The 24,040-nt window shown below is 41.4% G+C and overlaps 1 protein-coding gene across 3 annotated transcripts in view; it reads left to right on the top strand.

The window, feature by feature from the left end:
* Positions 1 to 24,040, top strand: part of PDK1 (pyruvate dehydrogenase kinase 1) — a 116,548-nt gene that overhangs the window by 60,755 nt on the left and 31,753 nt on the right. The gene's annotated exons all lie outside the window — the stretch shown is intronic.

Raw genomic sequence — 24,040 nt, forward strand, 5'->3', positions numbered from 1 at the left:
AAGCGTGAAAAAACTCAACTGGTTTAGCCTCCCAGCCTGCATCTTTCTCCCATACTGGATGCTGCCTGCCCTCACACATTGGACTCCAGGTTCTTCAGTTTTGGTACTTGGACTGGCTCTCCTTGCTCCTCAGCCTGTTGTGGGACCTTGTGATCATGTGAGTTAATACTTAATAAACTCCCCTTTATATATATCTATCTAGCCTATTAGTTCTGTCCCCCTAGAGAACCCTGTCTAATACAGCATAATGGTGCATGCCTGTAATCCCAGCTACTTAGGAGGGAGGCTGAGGCAGGAGAATTGCTTGAACCCAGGAGGTGAAGGTTGCAGTGAGCTGCAATCACGCCACTGCACTCTAGCCTGAGCAACAGAGTAAGATTCTGTTTCAAAAAAAAAAAAAAGAATTTGTGTCAAAAACAAAACAATCACATGAAAACCTGGGCTGTTGTGAGGTAAGAACAACAGTGTGATGCCACAGCAGAGATTCATTCATTCCGCTAAGTGCATGGAGTGCCTACCCTCTATTCACAGAGAAATAGAGAATGAGGTGAGATGACTTCTGAGAGCTCCCACAGTTCTGAGCTACGATTCCACTTCTAGAAAATGCAAGTGCTAAGCCAAAACCAAGTGAATTGCCACTTTTTGTTTTTTACCAAAATGTTTTATAGAAAAACCAGTGATTCAGAAAGGTTTATAAAAGCCTGTGGATGCACTCAGAGTCAATTTTATGGCTCATGACTGGCAACATTAATAGAAGCACTAATAAAAGTTATGTAGTAATGAAACACCTAAGCATACACTCATAAATCATATTCCCACAGGATTTGCTAGGGCAGGTTGTTTTTCCCTTGTGATAGAAGACAGAACAAATTTTACACTAAACTTAGGTTTTTCCCAGGAGACCCATAAACCTCAGTACAGGCTAAAGACTGGGGTAAAGCCATGTTGTTTCAAAGATAAAACACCAGTGAACATATAGATATGAAAAAAAATGTGACATTTTAGATTTACACAATGGAAATATTTAGTCATCATACTTCACAGCATAAGAGCACAGCAGGTTGCTCATTGGGCACTCCTAACTTAAAATTCCATAGGTTGGTTTTCTACCCTTCAGTTTTGCTAAGATCTTAAACCAGAGTTTGATGGGAAATTAAAACTTACATAGCTTTGGTGATGGCTGTTGTTTTTGCAGCTACTTAACCCTGCTTTCTGATATGAGAGCCTTTCTCTGTTCCTCTTAGGAACTCCTTCTCCCACATCTGATGGAGCTACCAGTCATCAGATCTCCTCTGCCTCTGGGGTGCGACTCAGGATGTTCTTCATCCATTTGGACAGTGACTGCCCCTGGGTGGTAATCTGACCCAAGGAAGTCCAGAATCTTTTTGTAGGGATTATTAGAGATGCTAAGAGAAGGGTTGGGGAAAGCTTATCTCCTGAGATGATACACTAGAGCAGGAGTTCCCCAACCCCCAGGGCTACAGACCAGTACTAGTCTGTGGCCTGTAAGGGACCTGGCTGCACAGCAGGAGGTGAGCAGCAGGCAAGCAAGCATTACTGCCTAAGCTCTGCCCCCGGTCAGTTCAGTGGCGGCATTAGATCCTCATAGGAGGGTGAACCCTATTGTGAACTGCACATGAGAGGGATGTAGGTTGCGTGTTCCTTATAAAAATCTAATGTCTGATGATCTGAGGTGGAACAGTTTCATCCCAAAACCATCCCTCTACCACCATCCATGGAAAAACTGTCTTCCATGAAACCTGTCCCTGGTGCCAAAAAGGTTGGGGACTGCTGCACTAGAGGTCATTTTTGTGGAGATGCTGGGGTCCCATCCTTGCCACCATAAAGAGAGAGCTTCCCTGGGGGTAAACCAGTGGAGAGGAAGGAAGAGCTGAGAAATAAAAAAGGAGGGACAGGGCTGGGCACGGTGGCTCACGCCTGTAATCCAAGCGCTTTGGGAAGCTGAGGCAGGTGGGTCACCTGAAGTCAGGAGTTTGAGACCAGCCTGACCAACATGGAGAAACCCCGTCTCTACTAAAAATTCAAAATTAGCTGGGCATGGTAATCCTAATTACTCAGGAGGCTGAGGCAGGAGAATCACTTGAACCCAGGAAGGTGGAGGTTGCAGTGAGCTGAGATTGCACCGTTGCACTCCAGCCTGGGTGACAAATGTGAAACTCCATCTCAACAACAACAACAACAAAGGGAGGGACAGAAGCCTGATAATGTCTTTTGAATACCTGAATCCAGGGAGAAAACGTGGAGATATGAATGACTGGGTGAAGCAGAACCCACTTTCTCTCATCTCAGCTTTGGACTGTGAGGTGACAGAGAAATAAAATAAACATTTGTTGTGCTCAGCCATTGAGATTTTGAGTCGTAACAGCTGTTAGCATCAACAAATCTGACTAATACAGTAGCTCACCATGTAACTGTTCACTACTATGTTTAAAATTCAAGGGCTGTGATCAGCTGACCCCACTCTGACAGTTAACTGACCTGTGAATTTACCTTTTATGTAAATCCTCTCTATCCTTACTGTATTATTATAGTTCAACCTTGTTTGGATTCCTGACAGATGTAATTGTCTTCTGCGTCCTTTCTCCAGGCAGAGTGATGTTTCTGGAATGTTCCTCTAATCATATCATGCTTCTGTTTGTAACTTTCTCCCTTCAACCTCATCTCCTGCTAGTCCCTGCTGTATCCCTCTATGCTTGGAACATATTTTCTTATGCTCTTGTTTTCCAAGAACTGAATCTGACTCATCTTTTGGGGCTCTGTGTAAATATCCCTTTATCCATTAAGCCTGCCTTGAACATTTAGTCTGGTTTCGTCCTAAGTGGGTGCCTCTGCTATGAGCTCCCACAGAACTTTTTATTTGTCTTAGTGGAGCACTTATGACACCTTATTTACATTGCTTAATTGTCTGTTTCCCCTCTCTGGATTTGAGGTATAAAGGTTCTTGGGCGTTGCATTTCCAGGGCTTTGAACAATGCCTGGCACATAGCAAAATATATATAGATATATGTTATATGTATGTATTTATATATGTCATATACATCATGTGTACATATTTGTGCTTAATGACATGAATGAATCAATGACAAAATAGAGAAAATATAAAAACCCCAAAGATCCTCTTCCCATGCAAGTGTAGTAACTGATGTCTAAAGGTAGTGAGTCTGCAGCAGGTAAAAACATTTCCTAGAAATCTTTCAAAATCTTTCAAAACTCAGTCATGTATTGGATTCTTTCTAACATTTTTTTCTTTCCTTGGCTTAAAGTTAAAAATATCTTTGGCTTAGGGCAAAATAACTTATAGTTAAGAAACTACATTTATTTATTTTTTGGATTCTGAGTTTGATTCATTGCTGAGGCTCATTTATTATCAGAAATGTAAGTAGTTAAAAGTTTTCAAGAGCCTAAGTCAGATATGTGCTACCTTTCAATTTGATTTTTCATTTGAAGGTAGAGTGACATTAGTAATAATAGGGATGATGAATAAAAAGGAATTCATATACCTAAAATTTTTGTTGACATATTGGTATTGCCAGCATTCAACAGACATAGATATTTTGGAGAAGAGGGAAGCTTTATAAGGAATGAAACAAAATAACCATTCTCTCTGTAGTTTGGAAATCCATATAGACATTAATATCCATTATTTTAAAGATATAGTTTTGAAATTAACATGTTGCAGGGTGCAGTGGCTCACATCTATAGTCCCAACACTTTGGGAGGCTGAGGTGGGAGGATCACTTGAGCCCAGGGGTTTGAGACCATCCTGGACAACATAGTGAGACCCCCATCTCTACTAAAAATAAAAAAAGTTAGCAGGATGTGGTAGTGCATTCCTGTAGTCCTAGCTTCTCAGGAGGCTGAGGCAGGAGGATTGCTTGAGCCCTGGAAGTTGAGGCTGCAGTGAGCTATGAGCATGCCACTGCACTCAAAAAAAATAAAATAAAATAAAGTGTCACACCTTCTTTTGGAGAAGGTCATTAATTTAAGAAATCAATAAAAATCAAGAAGATAAACTAATTTACAGAGATTGTTGAAATGTCTTATGGAAGGCACAGTAAAATACAACGGTATCCAATCCCTTTCTTTCTCAGCTTTGAACACTTATGAAAGATATACAACATCATGGATTTGTGTGGACAAATCCATTCCTGCAGTATTCTAAAAGAGAGAGAAAAAAAGAGGGGAAAGAATGAGAATCTGAAACAGCTTCAGCACTGCCATAGGAATTTCATCACAGGCCCAGCAACATGGTTATGCAGATCATTTCAGAAGTAGAGGATTGAATGATGCACATGGCTGAGAACGTTGTCTGAAATAATAGTATCTAAACCTGCATCCAGGACCACCTGTGGATTGTCATAAGCTCTGATCTTCTTGGCCTATTCGCTGTTCAGTTCCATGGTTTCAATTCAACATTCAGACATTTTCTGCCATACAGGTTTCACAAAGCATTATGTTTGTCAGGGAAATACTTCAGTGGAACATAAAATACTCAGTTGTGCCAAAGCAACAGCAGCTGGTGGAGTTTATAGAAATGAGCAGAGCCCAATATGATGAATTATAAACATGCTTATGTTTAAAGCAAGTGCTGACATAAAAGAGGCAACAGAACACAGGACATGCTTCTATTTAGCTCAAAAAATATGCACAGTATCAAGAAAACCATGCATAGTCATTTAAAGATCCAGGAACTTCACATACTAGACTATATTTTGTTCTCTCTTTCCCGGACATCAGATGTGAGATGGAGTAAGGACCTCCTTAGAGGCCTGTGGGCACCCCCAAGCATGAAAATTAAGGAAAATCTTGAGTTCCTTCAAGTTCCAGGCACCTAGTTAGCCTTGAGAGGTAAATAAGCAATTTGATGAGCAAGACAGTAATAGTAGCATAAAACAAGAGCCAAGGAAGCTAGAATCAAGTGATGTTTGGTTCCCCTATACAAACTAAAGATAACATTGTAACATATGTCTCTGAGTTGTTTTTCGTCTCACCAATGGTTCACCAAACAGGTCTGCCTGCACATCTACCTGCACACAGACCTCAGATAAGGGAGATCTGGGGACTGAACTCTGACCACCGTCTTTCGGTCTAAATTTCTTCCTGCAGGGCATGGAGAAAGTCACACCTGTGAGCTGCACCTAACATTCTTTTCTGCTGACCCCAAATTCTTAAACAAAGCTTGTCAAACCAGTTGCAAATCAGAAAGTATTTGAATCTATCTATGACCTATAAGCCTCTGCTTCAAGATATCCTGCACTTAAGGGCTAAAACCAATGTGTAACCTTGATTTATGGTTTTTGATTTATGGTTTGGGCCCTAAACCATTGATTTATGATTTTGCCTATAGCTTCTGCTTTCCTTAAACTTACCCCTGCTTTATAAACCCTTATCTGCTAGTCATAGGGAAGGTCAGAGTTTAAGTGTTAGCTGCCTGAGCCTCCTTGCTTGGCACCCTGTCAATAAACCCTTCCTTTCGCCTGCTGCAAACCTCCGTGTGGATATCTGGTCTCACTGTGCTGGGCTAGCAGAACCCATTTCAGTTCTACAACAGGTTTGAGGGTTAAGATAATTCTCTCCTTTCATTTATGACATATTATCATCACACCTGTTTATAGTAACCTTTTCTCTTTTTCCCCCCATCCTTGCCCCTCACTTCCTTTTCACTCTCTACTTCATAGTATAAAATTGTTAGTAGGTACCAAGCAAGAGTAATGTGTTTGATATATGGCCTTGGTTATATAAATATCTTGGAAGAATGTATTACGTTTTTGGGTGAGTTGATGTTGAAAACCTGTGTTTATAGGATCATACCATCACATCTCACTCTGTTTCTTACCTTTCTCACCTAACACTAGATTTCTCAGCTCTCTTCATGTTGTTGTATGTAGCTCTGGTTCATTATTTCTGGCTCTAACAGGATATTCCATAGTATACCTCCATCAGATTTAACATCTCCATTACCACCCACGATAAACTTAAATTGCCTCTGAATCTCTACTGTCACAAACAGTGTCGTGGGCCATGGTGGCTTATGCCTATAATCCCAGCACTTTGGAAGGCTGAGGTGGGAGGACTTCTTGAGCCCAGGAGTTCAAGACCATCCTGGGCAACATAGGGAGACCCAATCACTACACAAAATAAAAACAAATAAATTAGCTAGGTGTGGTGGTGCATTTCTGTGGTCCCAGCTACTCAGGAGTCTAAGATAGAAAGACTGCTGGAGCCTTGAGGAGATTGAGGCTGCAGTGAGCCTTCATTTTCCACTGCACTCTAGCCTGGGCAACAGAGCAAGACCCTGACTCAAAAAAAAGAAATGTGATGGGTACCTTTTACCTTTGTTTATGTGATACAGACAGGAGGCAGGGGAAATACTGGGTAGAAAAGGGCAGTCCCCAGCAAGGGCCTCACCCTCAAGCCTGGACCCATGGCCCAAAGTGAGAACATGCATTCCTGTTTTTCTGCCTGAATGTTGCCTTTACCAAAACCGCGCTGGCCCTCCTTGGCCCACCCATCCTGTACCCATAAAAACCCCACAGGCCCCACTGTTGGAGTGGCAGAAAAAGGAAGAGAAGAAGTAGTTGGACATCGGAGAGAAGCAGCTTGACTGCAGAGGGATGGCTTGGCAGTAAGATCTCAGAGAAGAGTTCAGGGGATGGCCGAACTCCAGGGGAAGCCATCTTCCCACTTCATCCCCTTTCCAGCTCTCTATCCTGCTGAGAGCCACTGCCACCACTCAATAAAATCCTCCACATTCACTACCCTTCAATTTGTTTGTGTGATGCGATTCTTCCTGGATGCCAAACAAGAGCTTGTTATACAGAGGGCTGTCACAATGAGCTGTGAAACACTTAGCCATCTGCAGATGGCCAAGCTAAGAGAGCACACTGTAACACTCCCTGTGGGGTGTCAGGGGTCACAGGCAACCCCTAGATGCTGCTGCAGGCCTGCATAGAGTTCTGCTCCTGCCAGTTGGCCAGAAGCACTTGTCCTGGCCTCTGCACCCTTTCACCTGCGTGCTCCCCCTCCCATGAAGGTTTGAAAGCTGTGGGCTGAGTAAAGGAGCCAACTCCTTGGCTAATCCTGTGACAGGGTCAAGGGAATTATTCTGTTTCACATGGACCTTCTCAACAATCTCTGTGTGAGTTGTTCTAGGGAAGGTGAGAAGGGTTGATTGGTTATTTGATATATACATACTTAATTACAAAATGGCTGCAAAAGTCTACTCCCCAACCTTCAGTAGTAAATGAGGGTTGCTCTTACATCTTCACTAACACTTGGGATCATGACTTTCCAATTCTAGCAGTACTGTCTTATGGTTTTAATTTATATTTTGCTATTTGCTTGTGATTTTGAATCTTTTCCTTAAAGCTAGGTACTTGGGCTTCCCCTCTGTCAACGTATTTATATTCTTAACCTATTTTTATATTGGACAGTCTTGTATTTTTTCTTACTGATCTGCTGGAGTGCTTCAGATACCCTAGTTCTGTACTGCTCCATATGGTAACCACTAGCCACAGATGGCTATTTAAATTTAAATGAATTAAAACTAAAAATTCAGTTGTTCAGTTGCACTATCCCCATTTCAAGTGCTCAGTAGCCCCGTGTGGATAGTGACTACCATATTGGAGAGTACAGATGGAAAACATTTCATCATCACAGAAAGCTCTATCTTCTCTCAAATGATCTTCCAGCTGTAAGTCTTATCTACCATATTCTTCATTGAATAATGATCCTTAATATTCATATGGTCATATCCATCTATTTTTTTACCCTCTCATGGTATCTTTTTTTTTTTTTTGACGGAGTCTCATTCTGTCTTTCAGACTGGAGTGCAGTGGCACGATCATGGCTCACAGCAACCTCCACCTCTGAGGTTCAAGCAATTCTCATGCCTCAGCCTCCTAAGTGGCTGGGACTACAGGTGCATGCCACCACATCTGGCTAATTTTTGTATTTTTTGGTAGAGATGAGTTTTGCCATATTGGCCGGGCTGGTCTCGAACTCCTGACCTCAAGTGATCCTCCCATCTTGGCTTCCCAAAGTGCTGAGATTATAGCCGTGATCCACCGAGTCATGAGCTCAGCCACCCTCTCATGAAATCTTAAGAAGTCCTTCTCTATGCCCAAGTACTCAAAAATATTCTTCTACATATTCTATGTTCACTTCATTGCTTTACCTTTTACATTTAGATCTTTGATCCATTTGGAAGTCATCTTTATATATAGGGCAGCAAAGTTTCAGCTTTATTTTTCTATATACAATGGGCCAATTTTCCAAATGTCATCTATTCAACAGTGCATCCCTTTCTTGCTGTTTTGTGGGGCCACCTCTATCAAATAACAGATTCCCATATAAACATGTGTCTATTTTGAGCTTTCTTTTCTTTTCTATTTCATTCCATCCCATCCCATCCTATGTCATTCTAGTCCACAGTTAGTTTGTTTGGCTTGTGCCAGATGTGTACTGATTGTTTTGTTGTTTGCTAGAAGACACAGTCCTCTCTTAAAGCAGATTCTCCTAATTATGATTTAGTATTCATTCCCTTTCCTTTTCACTAACAGAAATTTCCTTCTCTGCTTGTGCATGTGCACTTAACCTCCACCATTGTGGACTGACCTCCCAATTTTGTTTGTGACAGCAATATACTCAGCCAAAATAATCATTTTCCCAGACACTTGCAGCAGGGGTTAGCCATGTGGTAAGGTTATAAATAATGAGATGGAGACATAATTCCCTATGGATGATTTTTGTTTCCTGAGTAAAAAGGTCCCATAGAAAGTTATTCATCTCTTCTCCCTTTCCTTCTTTTCTTGCCTAGAATGTAGACAGTATTCTGAGATAACACACATGGGGACAAAGGTGTACATCCTAAGGATGTAAGGACAGGAAAATGCAAAGAACCTCTATGACTGGTAGCGTTGTTTAGCTGTCAGTATGAACCCAACTGTCTCTTGGCTTGTAGCATGAGTTAAATCATCCTTTGTCTATGCAACTTCTATGGTAGGGCTTTCTGATATTTGTATATGAATACACTTCTGACACAGCCCACCTTTCCCTTTCTTTTCTGAAATTGCTTTACCTAGACTTTAATTTTAGAATAAACTTTAGAATAAAGTGTTCAAGTCTCTTAAAAACCTTCCCTTGGGGCTGGGTGTGGTGACTCACACCTGTAATCCCAGCACTTTGGGAGGCTGAGGCAGGTGTATTGCCTGTGATCAGGAGTTCGAGACCAGCCTGGCCAACATGGTGAAACCCCATCTATACTAAAAATTCAAAAATTAGCTGGGCATGGTGGCAAGCACCTGGAATCCCAGCTACTATGGAGACTGAGGCAGGAGAATTGCTTGAACCTGAGAGGCCAAGGTTACAGTGAGCCAAGATTGCGTCACTGCACTCCAGCCTGGGTGATAGAGCAAGACTGTATTAAAAAAAAAAAAAAAAAGGAATTTTGATTGGGATTGCATTAAACTTATAGATTAATATAGGCAAAGGTGGACTCTTTACAATAATAAGTCATCCCAACTGCAGATATGGTGTATTGCTCCATTTATTTAGATCTTTCTTCATGAAAAAATTTTAGTAAGTTTTTTTGGTGAAGATCTAGTGCATGCTTTGTTGGGCTAATTTGTGATGGAAGATCCAGTACAAAATGCTTATTGCACTTTGCCAGTTCTAATATATACTTTGTTTTGTTTTGCTTTACATTTGAACATGTCTGCAATGTGGATTCATCTTTAGATAATGACATCTAATAGTCACAGTTGGCAGTTGGTAGTGTTCTCTCTACCTGTCTCCTTTGTGGTACACCAAATAACGATACATTGACACGTAGATGGTTTTGATTCAAAGAAATATAGTATATATTTTTATTTAATATTTTTTCTTTCTTTCTTTCTTTTAGAGACAAACTCACTCTGTTGCCCAGGTTGGAGTTCAGTGGAGCAATAATAGCTCACTCCAGCCTCACATGCCTGGGCTCAGGTGATCCTCCTGCCTCAGCCTCCCGAGTAGCTGGGACTATAGGCGTGTACCACCATGCTTGGCTAATTTAAAATATTTTTTGTAGAGATAGGGTCTCACTGTGTTGCCCAGGCTGGTCTTAAAATCCTGGTCTCAAGTGATCCTCCCACATTGGCCTTCCAAAACACTGGGATTACAAGTGTGAACCAATGCGCCTGGCCCTATTTAATATTTTGTATTTCTTGATTTTCTTTTCTTTTTTTTGGTCCATTTTCTTAACACTTCCAATTGATCAAAATCAAAACTGATCATTTTCTAGAAATGCTCATTAACTTTCCAAATTACTGTATGCACTACTTATTCTGATAATTTATAATACTGAGGGTATTTTTACATTTTTTTGTAGGTAAAGCCAATCCATTTTTTTGTTTTGCTTTTACTTTTTTAATTAAAATTTTTTGAAAAGTATTATATATAACAAACTCCCGTAAGCTAGCCTCACAGATGAACAAATATCAACATTTTATATTTACTTCAATTCAATTTTCTTCTCTTCTTTTTAATGATAAAAATATAGGAAAGTTTTCACTTTATGTATTAGCTTAATTTATTTTATTTAATAATAAAATTATAATAAATGAAATTCCCCTACTTTTCTTTTTCCTTTCTCATATCTCACCCTCCCAGTACTGTTTTATGGATTTAAAAATTTTGTCTGTATGACATCTTTAGTCTGTGATATTTCTTCCCTTTTTTTTTTTTTTTTTTTTGAGACGGAGCTTTGCTCTGTTGTCCAGGTTGGAGTGCAGTGGCACGATCTCAGCTCACTGCAACCTCCACCTCCTGGGTTCAAGCAATTCTCCTGCCTGTCTCCCAAGTAGCTGGGTTTACAGGCACACTCCAACATGCCTTGCTGATTTTTGTGTTTTTAGTAGAGATGGGGTTTCACTATGTTGGCCAGGCTGATCTTGAACTCCTGACCTCAGATGATCTGCCCGCCGTGGCCTCCCAAAGTGCTAGGATTACAGGCATGAGCCAACGTGCCTGGCCAAGTCTATGATATTTCTGCAATTTTCATTCAACATTATGTTTTTTAGTTCTTGCTGTGTTAGAAGATATAGCTGTAATCTATTTATTTTATTATTATTATTATTTAGGAGATTGAGTCTCACTCTGTCTCCCAGGCTGGAGTGCAATGGTGCAATCTTGGCTCACTGCAAACTCTACTTCCCAGGTTCAGGGGATTCTCCTGCCTCAGCCTCCTGAGCAGCTGGGATCACAGGCACGTGCTCTAATGCCTAACTAATTTTTGTATTTTTATTAGAGACAGGGTTTTACCATGTTGACCAGGCTGGTCTCAAACTCCTGATCTCAAGTGATCTGCCTGCCTTGGCCTCCCAAAGTGCTAGGATTTCAGGTGTGAGCCACCATGCCCAGCCATAATCTATTTATTTTAATGTCTGAATAGTATTTTATAAATTCCTTTACTGAGGGACTTTTGGATTGTTTCCACTCATTTGTTATTGCAATCCCTGCTGCAATGAACTTTGAGCATGTTTCCTTTTTCATGTTCAGGAACAAATAATTCCTAAGTCCTACCTTCTAGTCTCTTGATAAAGGCAATCTATTCTTAAAATGAAAAAAATAGATAAGTTCTTTGATTCTTTTCAAAAAGAAAATACATAATTTATAAAAGCTCTAAGGAAACTTTACCCCCTTTGTATGAAGTAACTGCGGTGTATTAGTGCATTATGATGAACAGTCATTGTAATTACATTTCATGAAGGAGTTATCAGAATGTCAACATTCTTTTTTATTCCATTGGAATAAAATTTCCATTGAAACTAATTTTTAAAAATATTCCCTGCTTTTTCTCCCCTAAATCAAGCACAACTTAAAATGTAGACTTGCATAATTCTGTTTCATCAGAAATAGTGAAATCTCACTATATGTGTTTAAGTCTACAATATCACTGCATTGTTCAATATGTAAATCTAGTATTTATCTGAACATTTATACAATACCCTATATATGTTTCTGTATACTATAGAAACACAGTAGGATTTACACAACTGCATATTTATTTGACAGGAAAATTTAATTACATAAAAATGTATTTCATTTCTATGATCATATTCTTACCATACTTTCTTAGATTCTATATTTGTCTATTTGGCATCTGTTCATCACAGGGCCAATTGTATTAACTTTTTTTTGGCTGGGGGGTTGGACAGAGTCTTGCTCTGTTGCCTAGACTGGAGCGCAATGACACAATCTTGGCTCAGTGCAACCTCCGCCTCCCGGATTCAAGTGATTCTCCTGCCTCAGCCTTTGAGTAGCTGGGATTACAGGTGCACGCCACCCTACCTGGCTAATTTTTGTATTTTTAGTAGAGATGGGGTTTCACCATGTTAGCCAGGCTGATCTTGAACTCCTGGCCTCAAGTGATTCACCTGCCTTGGCCTCCCAAAGTGCTGGGATTACAGGCATAAGCCACTGCACCAGGCCTGTATTAACTATTTTTCTGTATTTTGTATTCTTGATGCTCTGGCATTTGAGGGCCTTACAGACCCAGGGAGAGACTGCCCCTCCCAGGGCCAGTTCCTAAATGTAGTGAACAAATGACTTGGGAGCATGCCTTTCCTATGCAAGCCAACCACTCTCTTTAGCCTCACACACCAACCCAATATTTCCTCTTCCCTGCATCATTCCAGGGACAGTCACTGGTCAGCCAGGGACCATTCCAATAGCTCAAAGCCCACCAGAATTATTCACATTAACCAATCCTAAACTGTTTCCCCTGCCTTGCCTTTACTGGCTTTCCTGTGAAACCCAGTAAAAGCTGTGGCCTAGGCTCTCCCCTGTCTCCTTTCTGTCTCCTGACCAAAATTAGTGTTTCCCTTGTGGCCCCGCATGGCGTGGTGTGGCCTTTTCTCTTGGGAAATGTAAGTAATAAATTCTTCTTTCAGTGGCATTGGCCTCTCCATGTTAGCACACAGTCACTTCCACAAATTAGAATCCTTTAAACACAAATGAAACATATCTATAGAATGTCTATGTCTTCATCTATTTTGTGTTGCTATAAAGGAATGACACAGACTGGGAAATTTATTAAAAAAAAAGTGTGGGGGGGTTGTTTGGCTCATGGTTCTGCAGGCTATACAGGAAGCATGGTACTAGCATCTGCTTCTGGTGAGGGCCTCAGCCGGCTTTCACTCTCAGAGGAAGGCGAAGGGAGCCTACGTTACATGGTGCAAGAGGACAGCAGAGAGAGTGGGAGGAAGGTGCCAGGTTCTTTTAAACAATCAGTTCTCGAGGTGACTTAAAGAGCAATAAGTCAGACAGGCACGGTGGCTCATGCCTATAATCCTAGCACTTTGGGATGCTGAGGCAGGCAGATCACCTGAGGTCAGGAGTTCAAGACCAGCCTGGCCAACATGGCTAAACCCTGTCTCTCCTAAAAAAAAAAAAATAGCCAGGAGTGGTGGTGGGCACCTGCAATCCCAGCTACTCGGGAGGCTGAGACAGAAGAATCACTTGAACCTGGGAGGTGGAGGTTGCAGTGAGCCAAGATTGCACTGCTGCACTCCAGCCTGGGCGACAGAGCAAGACTCCCTCTCCAAAAAAAAAAAGAAGAGCAAGAACTCATGCATTACCATAAGGACGGCACCAAGACGTTCATGAAGGATCTGCCCCCATCTCCCACACATCTCCCACTAGGCCCCACCTCCATCACTGGGGATCAATTTCTCTCTTTTTTTTTAAGACTCAGTCTTTCTCTTGTCCGCCCGGCTGGAGTGCAATGGCATGATCTCAGCTGACTGCAACCTCTGCCTCCCAGGTTCAAATGATTCTCCTGTCTCAGCCCCCTGAGTAGCTGGGATTACAGGCACGTGCCACCACGCCTGGTTAATTTTTGTATTTTTAATAGAGACAGGGTTTTACCATGTTGGCCAGGCTGGTCTCCAATTCCTGACCTCAGGTGATCCGCCTGCCTCAGCCTCCCAAAGTGCTGGGATTACAGGTGTGAGCCATGGCGCCTGGCCTGCACATATGTATTTTTAAATATAGTAGGGAGAAAGCTGATAAAATCAATATTAACTTAAAGAAATAAATTCCTCATGTTTGGTTGATTTTCATAATTGCTAATTGGATAGAAATAGTCATGCAGGCCGGGTGAGACTCCATCTCAAAAAAAAAAAAATTGCATAAGTGAAAAATAATTCTGGAATGAAATCCTCTAAAAAATCAACAAAATGAGGCCAGGCACAGTGGCTCATGCCAGTAATCTTAGCACTTTGGGAGGCCGAGGCAGGAGGATTGTTTAAGGTCAGGAGTTCAAGATCAGCCTGGACAACAAAGTGAGAACTTGTCTCCAAAAAAATAAATAAATAAAAAATAATTAGGAAAATGGATGAGGAATCTAATGCTGTCATCACACTTTTGCCCTAAGGGACTCCAATCTTTAAGTGGGCTTTAGGGGAGAGAAATCAGGAATGAGCACAATCACTGTGGTTTTAGTCTACATAGACAGGGCATAGCAGTCAACACTGACTGAGTCAGCCGTGTTATTTGCCTCAGCAACAGATCACTAGGTGGAAGGTGAAACCAATGCGAGGATATGGACCAAGGAGGGTAGGACTGGATTGTGGAAATAGTGGACAAACCAGAAAGCTGAAGAACTGTTCCAAATGGACAATGTGACAGAGGCTATGGGTTACTGCCAGGAAAATTTTTTTTATCTTTAAACTTTATCCTGTTTGATTTTCCCCTTGACAAGAGATAGAAGGGTACTTACTGGAGAACGTAAACACTTTAGTATAAAGTTATGGGCTATATTTACTTTTAGTACACTGTGAACAGAAATTGAGACTTACTGGAAAAGATGTCGTATTTATTCATAAATGTATATTTTGGCTTGATGCAAGTATAGACACTAGTCTAACTTTGGGCCTTGCCTCCTGGTCCTGAAAAGTGATACCCCAACCAAAATTGCCTGAAAACTCAGCCTGCTCTTTGGCAGATGAGGTCAGCAAAGGCAAATGACTACACAGAAGCCACAAAGACTGAGAGAAAAAATATATATATGGTTTGATTGATAGTATGTTTCCAGACCCAAATGATCGTTCAGAAATGTAATAGCTAGCAGCTCTTTGCTTCCCTGGTTTGTTCAGGGTGTTTTGCTTAAATACTACAGGGATGTGCTTGGATCATGTGGCCTTCTGTTCACAGCCAACCACACGAGGCATTAGTCTTTTACACGGAGAGGTAACCTGCTTTTGTTAGAGGTGATAATATGTTAAAAATAGAAATAGAAAGAGTTTAGATAATGTAGGGGCAAAGGGCTGAAAATCACTGACCTGAGGTTGACTGATTAATAGGAGAAAGGGCATACAAATTTATTTCACATGGATACATGGGAACCCTGAGAATGAAGATCCAAATATACAGGGGAAGCTCTTCTTCCTCCCTGCCTCCCTCCTCTCTCTCTCTATCTCCCCCCCTTCCTTCCCCCTCTTCCTTCCTTCCCTCCTTCTTTCCTTCCTTTATTCATTCCTTCCTTCCTTCCTCTTCCCTCCTTCCCTCTCTCTTTCTTTCTTTTCCTTCTCTTCTTTCTTCTTTCGAGACAGAGTCTTGCTGTTTCCCAGGCCGGAATGTAGTGGCATCATAACTCACTGTAGCCTCAACTTCCTGGGCTCAAGTGATCCTCTCACCTTAGCCTCCCAAGTAGCTGGTACTACAGACATGCATCACCACCACACCTGGCTACTTTTTTCCCCCTTTTTGTAGAGATAGGGTCTTTCTATATTGCCCAGGGTTAATCCCAAACTCCTGGCCTCAAGTGACCTTCCTACCTCGGCCTCCCAAAGTGCTGGGATTATAGGTGTAAGGTGCCACATCTGGTAACTTGGCCATTTTTATGTTTACATTCAACAAAGTATGGACAGACATCTGGGTAGAAATATGATCTGATGAAAAGGATATAATTTAATGTTTGTAGGCTGAGTGGGAAAACCCAGCAAGACGTGTTGGCCTAGACTCTTCTTGGCCTCTCTGAGAAGCACTCCTTCCTTCTGTGTGTGGGGCAGCACCCTCTCTGGAATGGGTGGTCTTATGATCTATAATCAGACGAGGTAGGTCAGATAATTTCTTTTTTTTTTTTTTTTTTTTTTTTGAGACAAAGTTTCACTCTCATCTCCCAGGCTGGAGTGCAATGGCACAATCTCAGCTCACTGCCGCCTCTGCCTCCCGGGTTCAAGCAATTCTCCTTGATTACAGGTGTGAGCCACCAACCTGCCTTGGGGAAGAATTCTAGTTTCTATGGCTGGCCTTAGGAGAGAATGGGACTAAGAGACAGGAGAGCAGGAGAAGGTCAGAGAAAACCTTTGCTTCTGAGGTTGCTAGTGAGCCCTTCATTTGGGATATTGTTTTCTTTTTTTATTTTGACATGGAGTCTCACTCTGTGGCCCAGGCTGGAGTGCAGTGGTGCAATCTCAGCTTACTGCAACCTCCGCCTCCCAGGTTCAAGCGATTCTCCTGCCTCAGCCTCCCGAGTAGCTGGGACTACAGGCATGCACCACCATGCCCGGCAAATTTTTGTATTTTTAGTAGAGATGAGGTTTCACCGTGTTAGCCAGGATGGTCTCGATCTGACCTCGTGATCCGAAAGTGCTGGGATTACAGGCATGAGCCACCATGCCTGGCCTGGGGTATTGTTTTCTAAGCCCCAACAATACCATCACAAGTAACAAATCCAAAAGAAAATTAGAGCTGTTTGAGTGGTTTAGGCCAATTATGAAAGTCAGTATTTTTGGAGATTAGGTTTCCACAAAACATCTCCCATTGGCCCTCTGTTGGGGAAGAATACAGGGCTGAATGGAGCGTCTATGGTTTCGTTTGATTGTAGTGAAAAACGAATATGCTATTATCATTAAGACTTCTAATTTACCAATACCTTGGGAGACTGCTGTGTGCTTTTTCTTTTTTGTTGTGCAAATGGCTTACACTTTATGTGGGCACCTGGTGTGAAGATGGAATATCAATTATGTAATTAGCAAGGTGGTGTGGGGTGCAGTTAGAGAGGAAGCTGAGCTGTGAGTATGGTGTAGGACTGACTGTGAAAACCCTAAGGCAGAAGTTCTCAAAGTGGTGTCCCCAGACTAGCAGCATGGACATCTCCTGGGAATTTGCTAAAATGCAGGAGCTGGGACCTCACCCCAGACCTACTGAATCAGAAACTCTCAGTGTGGGACCCAGTGCTCTGTTGCCTTTTAACAAGCCCTCCAGGTGAGTCTGATGTGTTAGGAAGTTTGAGAGCTTCTGAGCCAGTGAGAAAATGAGCTAGGCCTAGTGTGTTCATAGAGACCTCCCAACAGGATGGCTGGTCCCGTCCTCAGGTGTGTCCCATGATCTTGGACTCCTCTCTCAGGCACTTTGTCTGTGCTGAGGTACTGGCTTTCTTCTCCTCTTTTTCCTCCTCCTTTTCCTTCTCCTCCCATTCCTCCTCCTCCTCCTTCTCCTTCTCCTCCTCCTCCTCCTCTTTCTTCTCCTCCCCCTCCTCCTCCTTCTCTGCTGAGATTTAGAAAATTTAAGTGTCAAACCTTTTCTCTTAGGACATCATCCCTTTTCATACTCAGTGAACTAAAAAAGATTATCCCAAAATTTGCCTATTCAAGAGAGGAGCTTTGGAAGGAGGTAACACCCAGTAACTTGGATTGTATATAGGAAAGCACTGGGGAGTCTTCCCTTCAATTAAACTGTAGTTCTTTTTGGAATATCATGTTTGTTATTAGCCATTAGCCAAATGGTGATATTGCATTAGCTCTCACATTGGTCTTATGGACATTGGGGCTGAAAAGGTGACTGTTAGCCATTGGTATGTAACTGTCACCTCATAATCATGGCTTGGCAGTGTTATAAATATTAGATTACTACCTCACCTCCTTTCATCCATTTGTCAAATACTTGAGTCATTTAAACTTAATGCCCACAGTTCAAAGTTGTACTCCAGGAAGAGCATACTCACCATCAGTCCCAAGCCTAGATCTGCAGGAGTGAGGTGTGGCCCTGAGCCCTGTGTTTCAGAGGGCGATGCTGAGTCCTCTTTTAGCCTCAGGGAATCCCTTCCATCCCCTGGGCCCTGGAAACTCCTACCCAAACACCTGGAGTTTGCATCCAGGCCTAAGCAGACCTCCTCCTTGAGTCCATCTTCCTGGTGACAGGTCACATCTCCAGTGTGTGCACCCCTAGACGCAAGGGGTATCTGAGGGGTGGCTGCTTGCTGGGGAGGGGGACCTAGCATGGATGTATGGGCTGGAGTGTCCACATTCATGTGTGCAAGGACAGAGCCGAGGGTGGGGAGAAAATGGGACAGGCCTTTGGTTAAGGGCCAGTTCTCCCTGCCCCTCGTGAGAAATTCTGAGGAGTTCAATAATTCTAAATTCCAACCTGGCCCCCTGAAGCATTATGAAGAACAGAGTATATTTGGTTTAACAGTTTAATAGCTTGATTTATAATTCTAAATATTTAGACAAATGGTATGTCGGCCTCCATTAGCATTCTTGCCCTCAGGCCCAACAGATGTCAGGGGTGGGCTAGCCACCCACAGTGACTCATGTGTTCCCCCCATTATATGAAACTTGAAGCTTCAGTTCACATTACTGAGTTCTATGAGTGCCATCTTCCGAGTGGTTAACATCAAAAGGCCTGACAGGTTTACAGCAAGGGAGACTTGGAGATGCCCTGAGGGCATAAGGAGGCATCCAGCTCTTCTGTTCACTGCAAACACCTGCCATAAGTAAGAAAGGAGAGGTGACCAGGGACAGGACAGTAAGACAGACTTTTAAAATGTGCCAGAAAAGAACTTCAAGAAATATAACTAGGAGTTGGGCTGCTGGGACCTAAAATTAGCCAGCACCTCTGTTGTAGTGTTTCAGGACAATAGGATAACATAGTAGTTAAAAGAGTTCAGGCTCTAAAAACAAATGCCTGGGGCTTAAATCCTGGCTCTGATGGTCATTAGTTGTGTGGCCTGGACCTTTTTTTTTTTTTTTTAATCTCCTCTGTGCCTTAGTTTCCTTTGTGTAACATGGGAATGGTAATAGTGCCTTCTTTACAGGATGGTTGTGAGGATTAAATGAAATGAAACAGAGTATAGAGTGCCTAGCACATTTCAAGTACTCAATAAATGAGAGTTATGATTACTGTTAGTCCTCATGGAAAATGGTTGCCTACATGGATAATAAGCAAAGTTTAAAGTGAAAAGCAAACTCTTCAATGAATGGGTTAGCTCTTAGCTGCAGGATAATTACAACTGGAACTTGAGAAGGAAAAGGTCTCACAGCCAAAGGAGCAATGCTTCCTTTTCCAATGTGAAGGACTGCTTTTGAATCATCTGGAATATGCAAATGAGAATTTTAATAACTTTTCCATCTTATTCCATATTTATTACATGTAAGGAGTATGATGTCAGTCAATATAATACTAGCTTTAGCCTCACAGAGCCCAGGTTTACATCCTAACTTTACCATTTGCTATATGACCCTAAACAAATTACTTAACTTCTTTATGCCCTTGGTTTTTTTGTCTGTAAAATACAGATAACAGTACTATGACAGTAGTAATACTAATAGCCAGTACATAGGCTTGTTGTGAGGATTACGTTCAGTGGTGTGCTGGAGCTAGCTCATACCGTGGGTAGACTCAATGGTTAAATTTTCAGGATTTTATAAGCCAGATGTTAAACCCTGGGTATCTTGAAGTTAACCATGATGAGAGTATTTACACTACAGACATCACAAAAACTACGTATCAGGCCCTTTCCCCCAGAAATCCATTTACCAGCACTGTACCGATGACATTGGATAAACATTTAAAAGGCTTAGCAATGTACACAGCACAAAATAGGAACAAACTTTTTTTTTTTTTTTTTTTGATATGGAGTCTCACTCTGTGGTCCAGGCTGGAGTGCAGTGGTGCGATCTTGGCTCACTGCAACCTCTGCCTTCTGGGTTCAAGTGATTCCCATGCCTCAGCCTCCAGGGTACCTGGGACTACAGGTGCCTGCCACCACATCCAGCTAATTTCTGTATTTTTAGTAGAGATGGGGTTTCACCATGTTGGCCAGGCTGATCTCAAACTCCTGACATCAAGTGATCCACCCACCTCAGCCTCCCAAAGTGCTGGGATTACAGGCATGAGCCACCAGGCCCAGCCTAAAACTGTTACTTTATTGAGCTCTTAATACATGTTTACATCTATTTGAGGCACTGTATAACTCTACTACTGAAAGAGGATGGTTGTGCCCAGGGTGCTCCAAGAGAAAACAACTTAGACTGTGTCTAGAGGACAGGGCAGGTAACGTGTTGTCATCATAGCCATAGAGGCTCGAGCAGTGGTCACTGCAACCTTCTGTATTAGACTCTTTTATTCATCTTTATTTCCCCTAGATTCAGCACAGTACCTGGCAGAATGGGTGTTTATTGGATACATGATTGAATAAATCAGTTTGATCATGCAGTAATAAAATAATGTATATGATTGGTCGTATGTGACACCAAAAACCTGATTTTTAAAGCATTTCACTAACTGGTTGAGTCAGGCTACTGTGGGCAAACTTAGCCAAAATACTCATTTCTATCTTTTCTTTATAAACATGTACCTTTAACAGTGAAGCAAATAACACATTTTAAAATACTAAATAAGATAGCATAATTGCACAGTATGTGCTGCTCCACCTGGATTATTATAATTTACTGCAGGGTTTGTTGTGGATAGATAATAATATGCAAAATAGATAAAGACACAACAGAAAAAAAGACTTCTTATATATGTCTGTTGAAGAGTGATTCTCATACAAAAAGAGTTTAAATTAGATGACAACTTAATTAACATATATGCTATTTTTGTTTTGCTTCTTTTTTTTTGGCATTGTTTCATCTGTGAGAAAGGCACTAGAAATGAAAAGAAAAAGGAAATGCTACTCTGTGGTGGAATATTTATATCACTCTTTGCAAACAAAAATCCATTTTTTTCCCCCTCTAATTTGACAGCTTTATAGAGGCACCAAGTAATCTGTTTGGAACTGGATGATACCCAAGAAAAGGAGGATGTTGAATTATGGAAATCTTTAGATCCAAGGCAAAAGAAAGCAGTCAACTTGAAGCAGTTGCTTCAGACAGAGTTTAGACTGGAGGGATGAATTTTGTTAGCCTGCCTGCCTGTGATTTTTAGTAATTACAATACAGCACATTTCAGCACTCCTCACACTAGCATGTATAAGAATTCCCTAAAGAGCGCATTAAAAAAATGTTGATTCCTAGGCTCTATCCCCAGAGATTTTGCTTCAAGTCAGAGAGTCCCAAGAACTTGCATTTCTTTCTTTTTTCTTTTCTTTTTTTTTTTTTTTTTGCTGGAGTGCAGTGGCATGATCTCAGCTCACTATAACCTCTACCTCCTAGGTTCAAGCAATTCTTCTGCCTCAGCCTCCCAAGTAGCTGGGATTACAGACGTGTGCTACCACGTCCGGCTAATATTGTATTTTTAGTAGAGATGGGGTTTCACCATGTTGGTCAGGCTGGTCTTGAACTCCTGACCTCAGGTGATCCACCTGCCTTGACCTCCCAAAGTGTTGGGCTTACAGGCATGAGCCACCATGCCCAGCCTAACATATTCCCAGGTGATGCTGATGCTGCTGGTCCACGGATCACACTTTGAGTGGCACAATTAGAGGCCAATAAGGAGCATACTCCCATAGCCCATGAAGGAGGACAGTGATTTCCAAACACAGGTGAGCTTTAAAATCAGCACCTAATGAGTTTTTTGGGTGTTTATTTACAGAATCTAGATATAAGCTCACATCAGACTTGCTAAATCAGAGTCTTGGGAGGTGGTCCCAGGGAATATGATGGATCGGATATGCTGTGTAGTCGAGGGACCCTTGTGGGTGGATCATTCCTGGTAAGCCAGTTTCTTGGTCAGGACAGATGGGACTTTGAGGCTACCACATTGAGAAGCATATGCTGAAAAGAGACAAGCTGTAAAATTCAAGTAAGAAACTGCTCAAAAAATAATGGAGGCATGTCAAAAGGACACATGAGGCAACTAATGGCTAAAGCAGTGCTAATTCAAGCACTAAAATCAACAATGTTAGCATTTCATTATTGCCCTCAGAAAAAAGTGAGGGCTCTAATGAAATGCTATCATTGTTTAGCATTTCATTATACAATTCATCCTTAAGAAAGAATTCCAATTAATAAATGTAAAAGGAATGTGGGAACTGGAAGCTCACCATGAAGCAAGCTCTGTAATACTTCACCATGTTGGTCAGGCTGGTCTTGAACTCCTGACCTCAGGTGATCCACCTGCTGGGTATGGTGGCTCATGCCTGTAATCCTAACACTTTGGGAGGTCGAGGTGGGTGGATCACCTGAGGTCAGGAGTTCAAGACCAGCCTGACCAACACTGTCAAAGTATAATAATTGTTGCAGGCAAGATCCACTGATGGATGCTAAAATTAGTGGGTGAAAATTTGATGAGAAACAGAATATTTGCATAGTTTTAAAGTCTTTACCACAAGATATTTATTAGTTTGTAAAGGAAATACAGTAACTTCACAACAGAGAAACACAGCGGATACCACCTTTGCCAAGAATCAAGGTGAATGTCACCAATAATAAGACATATCCTTGTGTACCCACTGACATGATGCGCCGAGAAGGAAGATCACACCACTTTATAATATTCGTGCCAAAATGTTTTATTTTGATCTAATCATGTCAAAATGCCAGACAAACCTAAATCGAGGTACTGAACAGTAACCTTCAAAAGTTAAGTCATGAATGACAAAGAAAAATTTAGAAACTGTCACAAATTGAAGAAGACTAAGAGGAAATGAAAACCACATGCAACATAGGATGCTGACTTGGATTCTGGACTAGAAAAAGGATATTAGCAATGTTGGAAACAAATGCTTGTTCCTCAGTGCCGCAAAGAGAAACCAGTGCTCAGGCAAAGAACTTTTCTCAGCAAGGCAATTTTATTTTCTGCAGAAAGGGTGCTTCTTGGAAGTCTGATTGTCATGAGAGCACATAGAAAAAAGAAAAGCAGAAGTTTTTATCCCAGATGCATTGGGTCCTTATTGCTGTATCCTATCTCCATTGGCTGGAGCTGGACCACACAATCTAGACTGATCCCAATTGGCTAAAAACTTAAAACTTTCCTAAATAGGTAAATGCATGATAAAGAACAAAGAAAGGAAGGGGGTTGTTTATGGGAAACTAGGAGAATAATAACATTTCCAAATAAGGAAGAGGCATAGGCTGTAAGCTGGGAAATGCCCGGGCATGTTTGGACATGTCTGAGCAGGCTATAGACCAGAACAAATAACTTGGTTAAAGTACAAGGACATAGAATGTACTTACTTCCTTACTATGTTTAACAGCTACATAGGGCTTAACAAAGAGTTATTAGCAAAAAGCAAGGAAGTTTGAAGGAAGCTAGTTTTAAAAATAAACGATTATTTCTAATGCATATTATTTATTCTTTAACAAAAAGGGAAACTTTGAAGAGGAACTTTTTACTTTTCACAATAGGAAACCTGGTAAAATTTAAATAAGGTCCACAGTAGTTAACAGTAGTTATCAATTACATTTTTGGTAAGAAATGCAGTAGAGTGCATAAGGTTTTTGTCTGAATAGTTCTTTTTTTTTTTTTTTTAAATTGACCCATTTTAATTATTTAAAAACAAAAAACACATCAAATTTCCTTTACCATCTACAGTTCAGTTATATCCAAACACTCTAAGACCAAACAGAAGCAGGGATGACAATGAGACACTGAAGACACACGAAAGTGAATGCTGAGGACCATCAGATTCCCAGCAGGAGGTCATAAGTCTTTCATTCAAACACTCCAATGCTTTTCATTTCAGTTTGTTAAAGTATGTGTTTTATAGGAAGTTCTTTACAGTAACTTCATGCCAGACACCAGGTTTCTTCAATGGTACACAGCTCCATGAAATTTTGTGTTTCCATCCAGTTGACAGGAATAAAAAGGAATT

This window comes from Aotus nancymaae, unplaced genomic scaffold, assembly GCF_030222135.1.
Source record: "Aotus nancymaae isolate 86718 unplaced genomic scaffold, 86718_ANA_hifiasm-v0.15.2.pri h1tg000008l, whole genome shotgun sequence".
NCBI lineage: Eukaryota > Metazoa > Chordata > Mammalia > Primates > Aotidae > Aotus > Aotus nancymaae.